The sequence below is a fragment of the Tupaia chinensis genome, unplaced genomic scaffold (genome assembly GCF_000334495.1).
Source record: "Tupaia chinensis unplaced genomic scaffold, TupChi_1.0 Scaffold000386_1, whole genome shotgun sequence".
Taxonomy (NCBI): Eukaryota; Metazoa; Chordata; class Mammalia; order Scandentia; family Tupaiidae; genus Tupaia; species Tupaia belangeri.
In genome coordinates, this window is record NW_006159888.1 from 2135891 (window position 1) to 2144920 (window position 9030).

Genomic DNA, 9030 nt, shown 5'->3' on the forward strand with positions numbered 1-9030 from the left:
AAAATAAGTATAATGCACCTTTGTCATCACCGGAAGGGTAACACCTAATTCTCGTAATCACCTAATTCCAGTGCTTGGAAAGGTGACACCCTGCTGAAAACAAGGCAGAGAAAAATGCTGATGCCATTTGGTTACATTCTCAGTGACCCCTGAATTTTAATTTAGAGAGATTTTTCAATGACAAAGGATAGTTCGTGGACACTCACAAGCTTTTAGCCTGAATTTACCTGGAGGTAGTATTTTGTCACATTTTTTGTCCTGTACTCATGCTTTCCATTTTTCTCTTTACACTTATGCACATGCACACACAGGCACACATGTGTGCTTTCCTGAAACACGTGAATGGTCGTATCAACAGAGTATCTCCTAAGTAGTTCTTTTTTTTTTTTTTTTTTTTGAGAGGGTTTTGCTATAGGGCACATGCACTCGCCAGAAAGTCAGAGAGAGACAAAGAGACAGAAAGTGAGAAATCACCCCCCAGGGGGATGGCCACGCCGCAATCCCCTCTCCTCCATTATCCTCTCAGGATCTTGGGCACACACGCCCAGCGTGAGTTTAAGCCACCCGGTCTGGGACTGGAACCACGGTTGGCTACATGGGAATCCAGTGACATAGCCATTATACTAACTGCTGGTCCCTCTCCAAAGTACTTCTGCCTGGGCCTCCCAAGAGGATGTTTTCTGCAAACAGCCCATTGCCGCAGCCCCAGGACCTCATGTTGCCGTGGTGGTAGCCAGCACGCAGTCCCTGTCCGGGCTTTCCAGTTGTCCCACAGCATCTCCAGGGCGCTCCGTAACCCCAGCACCCACCTCTCCCATCTCCTTTAAGGGAGTCCCACACAGCCCTCCTTGGCTTTGCCTCTCTTAGCATTGACGTTTCTCTTTTTCATTTGCCACGGAACATGTGCACTCACCCAGACAGCGACAGAGGGAAAGTGAAAAAGCACACCCCAATGTGGAATGGTCATGCCGCAGTTTCTTCTCCATTTCTCCTCAGGATTTTGGGCACACACAAACACACATTCAGCGTGTTTTTCAAGCCTCCAGGTCCAGGAGTCGAACTATACAGTAGGCCACGTGGGATCCAGCCACTTTAACCACCATGCCACACTGGCCCGAAATTTCTGACTAACACAGGCCATTTGTCTCTAATAGGTCTACATGTGTCTGTTTTCACATAACCAGATCCTCTTGGCCTGCGTGCTGTACAGGGGAGGCCGTTCTCTGCTTTTGTTGATTAGGTTATTCTCTGTCCGTGAAGCAGGGAGAAGCCTGCACACACACACCCCCCACACACACACACACACACATACACCTACTCCACCACCGTCTTCCCCACCTGGGCAGCAGCGAGCCTTGCCTTGAGCCCAACCCTCTCCCTCTCTCTCTTGCTCTGGCGTGTACATGCAGGAGACAGGGTGGCACTGACCCAGGAGTGAATGTTGATGCTTCCTGGTGACCTGCGTTTCTGGGGAGGTCAAGGCAGGAGCAGAGCAGGAGCAGAACTGAGCTGCCCAGCCTCAAACTGGTGAAAGCCTCACCTTGTAACCCGGGAGCTGTTGTGGGGCAGAGATGAAAACGCCTCCCTGGAAAATGAAAGGCTTTTTGTCTTCCAGCTTGTGCCCTTCCTTTAAAGTTGAAGGGCACTTTATAGGACCAGCAGGTAGCTTAGTGGGTAAGGCACTGGACTCTCACATGGTGAACCGTGGTTCTAGTCATGGAGCCAGCAGCTTGAAAGTCATACTGGGCATGTGTGTCAAAAATCCCAGGACAATGAAGAAGAGACTGTGGTGGGGCCATCACCCCACCCCACTGGGGAAATGATTTTTCACTTTTCCTTCTCACATGTCTCCCTGGTGAGTGCACACACCCTATGGCAAAAACCTTGGGAGGAGGAGTTGAAGGGCACTTGAAGTCTACCCAAACCAAAGACCTGCCTGACTCCCTGCTGCCCCCTGCTGAGAGGGTGCCCTGAATGGTCAAGCCCCCCACCACCCCACCACCCACTCCCACCCCCGTTCTCCGAAGGCCCCCAGGCTCCTCCCCTACTACTGGGGAAGGTACCTCTGACCATACTCCCCAGGTCTCTGGGGTCGGACCAGGCAGCCCCTCTCCCTGCCCCCTTGTGGCCAGTACCACCCAGCATGGGTGTACCACCCTCTATACCCAACACTCCAGCCGTGACCAGCAGCTCCTGTGTCCCCAGCTGGGCCTGCTCCCTGCAGTCCTCACCCAGGGCTATGGGGCCAGCACCTGGTACATTGCTTAGTGAGGGGTTCCTCTGCACACAGTGCCCCTCCTTTCTTTCTTGGGGAAACAGGGTCCCAGCCCCCTGCCAGATGTGTTCTCATAGGTGCTTAACTTGGGACCTAAGGGCTTCTGGTCCCTTGCCCAGTGACACGAAGGAGCCAACTTCTCAAGATGGGAGCTCCAGGTCCCCTCTTGGGAGCATGTACCAGACCTCAATGACCTTCGGGACCAGAAGGCTCTGGGAAGACACAGCTGGGTGCCTTTTCCCAAGAGAGCTTCACATCAGGGGTCCAAGTAGAACCCCTGGCTACAGGGGCCTGAACTGGGACCCCTCAACATGTTGAAGGAACAGAGAAACTTGAGGACTCATTTCGTTGTTAGATCGGAGTTCAGATTCAACCAGACCGCTGACCTGCTGTTAGTCTCCAGCACCAACATGGACAGACCACCAGGAGATTTTGTTTACTCGAAGCACAGAGTCCCGGCCATCCCCAGTCTACCATATAAGTCCTTCTCCTCTGTCCCCTTTCCCTCCCCAGAGGGCCGTGACCGTTCTCCGTCCACCTGCTGACTCCAGGAGTTGTGGAGTGGGGCTCCTGTTCTGCTTCTCTCGGAAGAGTCCAGGTACCCACATGACTCCAGTTTCCTGCATGCTGGCTATTCCCCACTCAGCCCACCCAGGCCTGTGGCCTCTCAGTCCCAGCCTCAGGCTTCAGGGGACCCTGGGTTCCTGGGGCAGATACAAAGGACAGTCTGAATTCACACAGCACTGCTCAAACTTGCTCAGAAATTGCCCTTTTTAAAGAAACTACTCACATCCCGACTCTTCACTCCCCTTCCTCTAAATGTGATCTGCATTTCTTTTCATTTGTCCCCTCACGTCTCCTGTCTCAGCTGGTCTGAACTGCTCTGGGAGAGCTCCATCCTCTGCTGCCACCCCTCTCTGGGTGGCATTGGGGTCGAGGACACACCCATCTCCTATTGGGGATGAGGCCACACATGGTTCCCCTGCCAGCCAGGGTGCCAGACTCTGTTCTCAGCAACTCCACCGCAGGGGTGCCTAGAGCCATGGAAACTCAGTGTCCACCTTCTTGGCCCAGACAAGGCACAGAGACCCCCTCCTGGGGCCCAGTCTGTCCCCTTTGAGGTGAGCCCCCACCTCACGGCAGGTCCTAGCCATCCCTGGACGGGCGTCCTGCTGACTGTGGGAGGCCTGCTCTGTGGAGTTGCCACACTGCCACTGCACACCACAGTACTGGCCCCCCTGCTAGACCCCAGCTCCCATTTCCAACAGAGGCTGCATGGCCTACCTGGCTCTCCCAAGCCCAGGCATGGGTGCCCAGTTCTGAACCCCGTGCCACCCCCTTCCATGCCTTGAGAGCTCCCCACTCCTCAGCCACCGTCCCTTTGCAGCTTCTCACTGCCCTGAACCCCTGCCCACTCTGGCTCATGGAGGAAGCCTAAGGACTTTGGAAAGCACTTTTCTTTCTCAAACAAAAAGCCAAGCATTCAAGTCCAGCCTCTCCACCACCAAGCAGCCAACTGAGCAAGGCCTCTTTGTTCCCCAAGGCCCGAAGGCTAATTCTGCCAGGGCTCCAGCCCATGCCGTTTGTGAGCCACTAGCCAATGAGGGCTTGTTCTCTCTGGGCGACTACTCCAGGGAGCTGCGCAGAGAAGGGAAGAGGCTGTGGGCCCTTGGCTCTGGCAGTAGGTTTCCAGAGAGCTGCACTCAGAGCCCAACAAAGGGCCACCTTTCCTTAACTCACATTCTTCCTTAGATGGAAACAGCTAAAAGTGCAGCCTGAACCTGTGTTTCCAGAGGCACCACACCCCCGTGGTCTAAAACCACTACCAGTCTCCAGCCTGTGCTCCACACAGGAAGTGATTGTTCCCCTTCAGAGGATCTAAAACTTGGATATTGCAACAAGGCCTGCTACTCATCCTCCCTCTTTCTTAGTAATAGAACCTCCTCCTGTCAGTGAGAACACAACCATCCAGGACCAAGACTACCCTTCTCCACCCCCTTCCAGGGACATGTGGCTTCATCACTCTCAACAGGGAGATGTCACTTGTAGCTTCCAAAAACAATCCTCAAAAAGAAGCAGAAACACTCTTCCTTCCTCTCACCTAATGGTTAGAATGAAGATATGATGACGGGAGCTCAAGCAGTCATATTGGACCATGAAGTACAAGCCATGTGTTGAGGATGGTAGAACAATAAAGCAGGTCTCTGCAGTTATGGAACCACCCTACTAGCTTTGGGCACCTATCTTAAGTCTTTATTCATGTAAGAGAGAAATGAGGACCTTACATTTAAGTCACTGATGCTTAAGGCTCCTGTCAGTGTCAACTAAAGCTGATGCTAAGGTCATGGACCACATGACCCCTGAGGATCAGATTGCTACAAAGAAACACCAGAACCTGCATCCCAAGTACCAACAAGTCAGGATGGTCCACTTAAAGAATGCCCCACTGAGAGGCCAGCAGGTGGCATGGAGGCTAAGGCAGCTGGGTCCCACATGGCTGACTCCATGGTTTGAGTCCTGGACCCAGGGCTTGAAAAAACATGCTGGGCACATGTGCTTGCATGCCCAGAATCCCCAGAAGAGAATGGAGTTTAAGGGATTGCAGCATGGCCATCCCTCCTTGAGGGTGATCGTTCACTTTCTCCCTCTCTTCCCCTGCTTTACCCACAATGAGCATACTTGCCCTATAGCAAAACTAAAATGGAAAAAAAAAAGAATGTCCCCCCACTGTTCCTGGCTTTGGTGGAAGTGTTCAAGCACACAGAGTAGGAAGGGCATTTTTCTTCTGTACCTTTTTTTTTTAAGTAGGAAAACGGATGTTTTAATTGGAAAAAGAATTGTTAATAGGAAAGAAGTACCTTTTGAATTTTGAAATATGAGTGAATTATCTATTCAAAATATAAATAGCTAAAAGCAAAATGGAAGATAAAGGCTAAATCCACAATAGTGTTTGCTTAGTCACAGGATAAAATATGGCTGGCCTGTGGCACAGTGGTCAAGGTGACCAGATCTCACATGGCCAACCACACGGTTTGAGTCCTGGACCTGCAGCTTTGGAAACACACTGGGGGTGTATGCACGCATGCCCGAAAGGAGGGCGAGGTGAAGGAGAAGGGATTACAGTGTGCCATACCCCATGGGGAATGCTTTCTCCCTCTCCCTCACTGTGTGTCTCTCTCCCACACGTGCTCTCTGGCAAATTTGTTGAAAATACATTTCGAAAACCTCCCTGTGAGACACGTGAAGCTAGGGCTGAATCTCAGGCTTAAGGCTCCTAAAACAGGAGACCTGGGCCCCAAGAGCCAGGTCCAAGAACTCCCAGGTCATGGACAGCGCGATCTCCTCAGTGACAGCAGGGACTGGGATGTGGGACTTTGAACCCTCGCTCACATCACTTCCCTAGATTAATCACACAGTAAGCAACAGCATTTTCTCATCCCTGCCACATGTTTGTTCACCAGAGTGCCCCTGAGAGAGCCCCCTTCAGGTGTTAAGACCGGCTGCCATGGTCCCACCATGCTCGATTCCTTTGATGAGGGGACTTTCCTCTGGTGACAGCATGTTGAGGGAGGCCAGAACAGCTCACTGTGTGTGTCTGCTGTACCTTGGTGAGAAAGGCCCCACCTCCAGACCACAGGGATTGGCCATGATGTGATCACATGATCCAAGCAGAACCAATCAGCTCCCTGCCCCAGTATTTTCTTAGAGAAACCCTCTTCTCTAACAAGCTTCAGGGCAATCCACAGAGCCCCCTGCAGCCATATAGCCTGCTCTCAGAGACGTGGTCAGGAGAGTAAAGGTGCTACTCTAAGATGCTGAAGTCCCTGGATCCAGCTGCCCCTGAGGCCCATACCTCCCACCTCCCCTCCGCTTGAGCACTCAAGCCCTAGGTGTCACTGCTGTGCCCAAGCTGCAGGCATGGGGGTTCTGTAAGTGGCCATGCGTCTGGCATGGTTCTGAAGGCAAAGTACAGCCTGCCAGGGCTGTGGGGACATTACAGAATTCTCATGTTGCCCGCCTCAAAGACCTCCCTCAAGAGAAAGAGCTCAGAAACCATAAGAATAGAATGTTTTCCAACCTCCCTCTGCAAAAAGCCACTTCAAGAGGTTATTGGGCATTCCCTTGGCTTCTTGTGTATACGGATGTGTGTATCTTGCCAAATTTGAGGACTTTTCAGGCATTGTTTCTTCTCAGACCTTGCCAGTTCCTCCCTCGTTCTTCTCCCTCCAGGACACAGAGGACTTTAATGTAAGATCTTGTTTCCGTCCCACGAGGCTCTCTATTTATGTTTTTAATCTGCTTTCTGCCTGTCATTCTTTTGTTGTGTCTCCAGGTCTCTTATTCTTTCCCATGTCCCTCCTTTCTGCCGCTGAACCCGTCCACTGAGCCCTGGATTTTAGTTTACTGTGTTTTCCATTCTGAAATCTCCAATTGGTTCTCCTTCAGAGTTCCTATTTCTTTACTGAGACATCTACTTGTTAATGTGTTTCAACAGTGTTCCTAATTGTTCATTGATGCAGTTTTATCATGGTTGCTTTCAAAACTTTTGTCAAAGGATTTGTCAGATCATTCTAAATCTCTGTCATCTTACTGTCAACGTCTATTGAAGGTCTTTTTATTCAGCTTGAGATGTTCCTGGCTCTTGATACGATGAGTAGTTTTCTGTTGAAATCTGACCATTTTTATTTTACACTATACAACTCTGGATCTTATTTAAATCTCTGTTTTAGCTAGATTTTCCTGACACCACTAGCAGGATGATTTGCCTGGGGGTGGGCACCTTGTTACTTTCAGAGGAAGTAGGAATTCAGGTTTCCCACGTGGCCCCTCTTGACACTCGAGATGGAGGACTGAAGTTTAGGATAGGTTAGGTCTCTTAGGTTACTGAAACCTAAGAGGAGGTTTATACCTCCTGCTTGGCCTTCTCTGACACCCCCAGCAGGGGTGTTGGGTGCCTTTTATAGTCTAGGATCCCCAGCAAAGGCAAAGGGGGGTGAGGACCACAGATTTTTCTTGGTGTTTTGCTGGAGTACATACTGCCTGGAGTCTTCTGTTCTGCTAGGCCACGCCTGTCCCAGTCTTCCTGCTATGATAGCAGGCTTTCTGTGGACTTTCTTGTCGGGTACTTCTGCCTATTTCTGCTCCAAGTCTGGGACACGCAAAGCAAAAAGCACCCCGCACTACCCTGAGCCCAGTCCCTACCCCTCCACACTCACCCTCAGCCCGTGTTGGCCCTGGACTTAGCAACCTGGGAATGAGTTGGAAAATCCACCTCCAGCTCCTCCACTTGCAGCCTTGTGGGTAAAACACTTAACCCCTGCCCCAGTGTGTGTTTCTACTATACACGAGGCTGTGAGTGGATCCGAGATGGCAGATAGTAGCTCCCCAGACCTCTGTGTGAGTCTGGGTCTGCCACTGGAGAATTAACAGCTCCAGGATGGATGGGGGTAAGTCTCCCAGTCCCTAGGGGGCTGGTGCCCAGGTGCACAGTAGGAGCCACTTGACAAGATGCCATGCTTTGTCCTCCTTCACTTCCCATTTACATGCTGGGGTCCCTGGTCAGCCTCCTGAATAAACTACTGCAATTAGCCCTGGCCCAGGATCTGCTTCTGGGGACACAGACCAAGAGAGCCTAGTTTCCAGGCAGCACCAGAAGCCCTCTTTCCACATGGGATCAAGGGGGCAGCAAGCCTCCTCCTTGCTCAGCCGGGCGTGCCTGCAGAGCAGCACTGCCCAGTGACTGCACCACATGACTCCAAGAGCCAGGACAGAAAGGGCCTCCCAGGCTGTCCTCCTCCCATCGCATCACAGGAGGCTCCTTCTTTGTCCCAGCTTATTCAGGCCAGGTCCCAGGAAGGAAATAAAAGGCAGAGGGTAAGGCGTGAGTAAGACAGCCTACTTAGGTCTGCTGGAAAAAGCCATTCCCAGCCCTAGGCCAGTCCAACCAGGGCAGAAAGCCTGCCTCGTAGAAGGCAAACCACAGGCACAGGCTCCACGCTGTGCACCATATGTGCTGTGCACCATATGTGCTGTGCCTGTATGCATCCTAGATCTGCTACATCTTATACAAGTTAGGCACTGCGTGTTGTGTGTGCTGTATGTGATACAGGATGGACAAATCATGCAACATGCCTATTATTTGTTATATATTATTATATATTGTGTGTTACATGCCATAATGCATATATCTGTTTTATGTCATGTGTGTTATGTGACATATATGTTATGTGCTATTCATGTTGCTTGCTATGCACATACATGTGCTAGTCTATTTCATGTTTGCAGGTTGTATGCTGTGCATGTTAATGATACACATGTTACATGCTATCTGTATTGCATGTAATCTATAAACTGCTGTGTTACATGTACATATACACTGTTATATGCTATGCATGTGTTATTTATGTTACATGATAGACATATTACATGCTCTATATATTACATGCTGTACAGATGCCACACTATTTTTGTTATGTTATACAGATTGTGTGTTATGTATATTACATGCTAACATGTACATGTGCTATATATATTACACGCTATATATGTTATATGCAGTGTATAGGGGGCTTCAAAAAGTTCATAGAAAAATTAAAGCATATTTCAGTGCTAAAATTTTTTTTGAAATCCATGCAGGATTTTTACAATGTGCATTTTCCATGAACTTTTTGAAGACCCTCTTGTATGTTGCATGCCATGCATGTATCCACCATGCTCCTTGTCACACACACAGTGGCTGCTGAGTCATCCCCCTA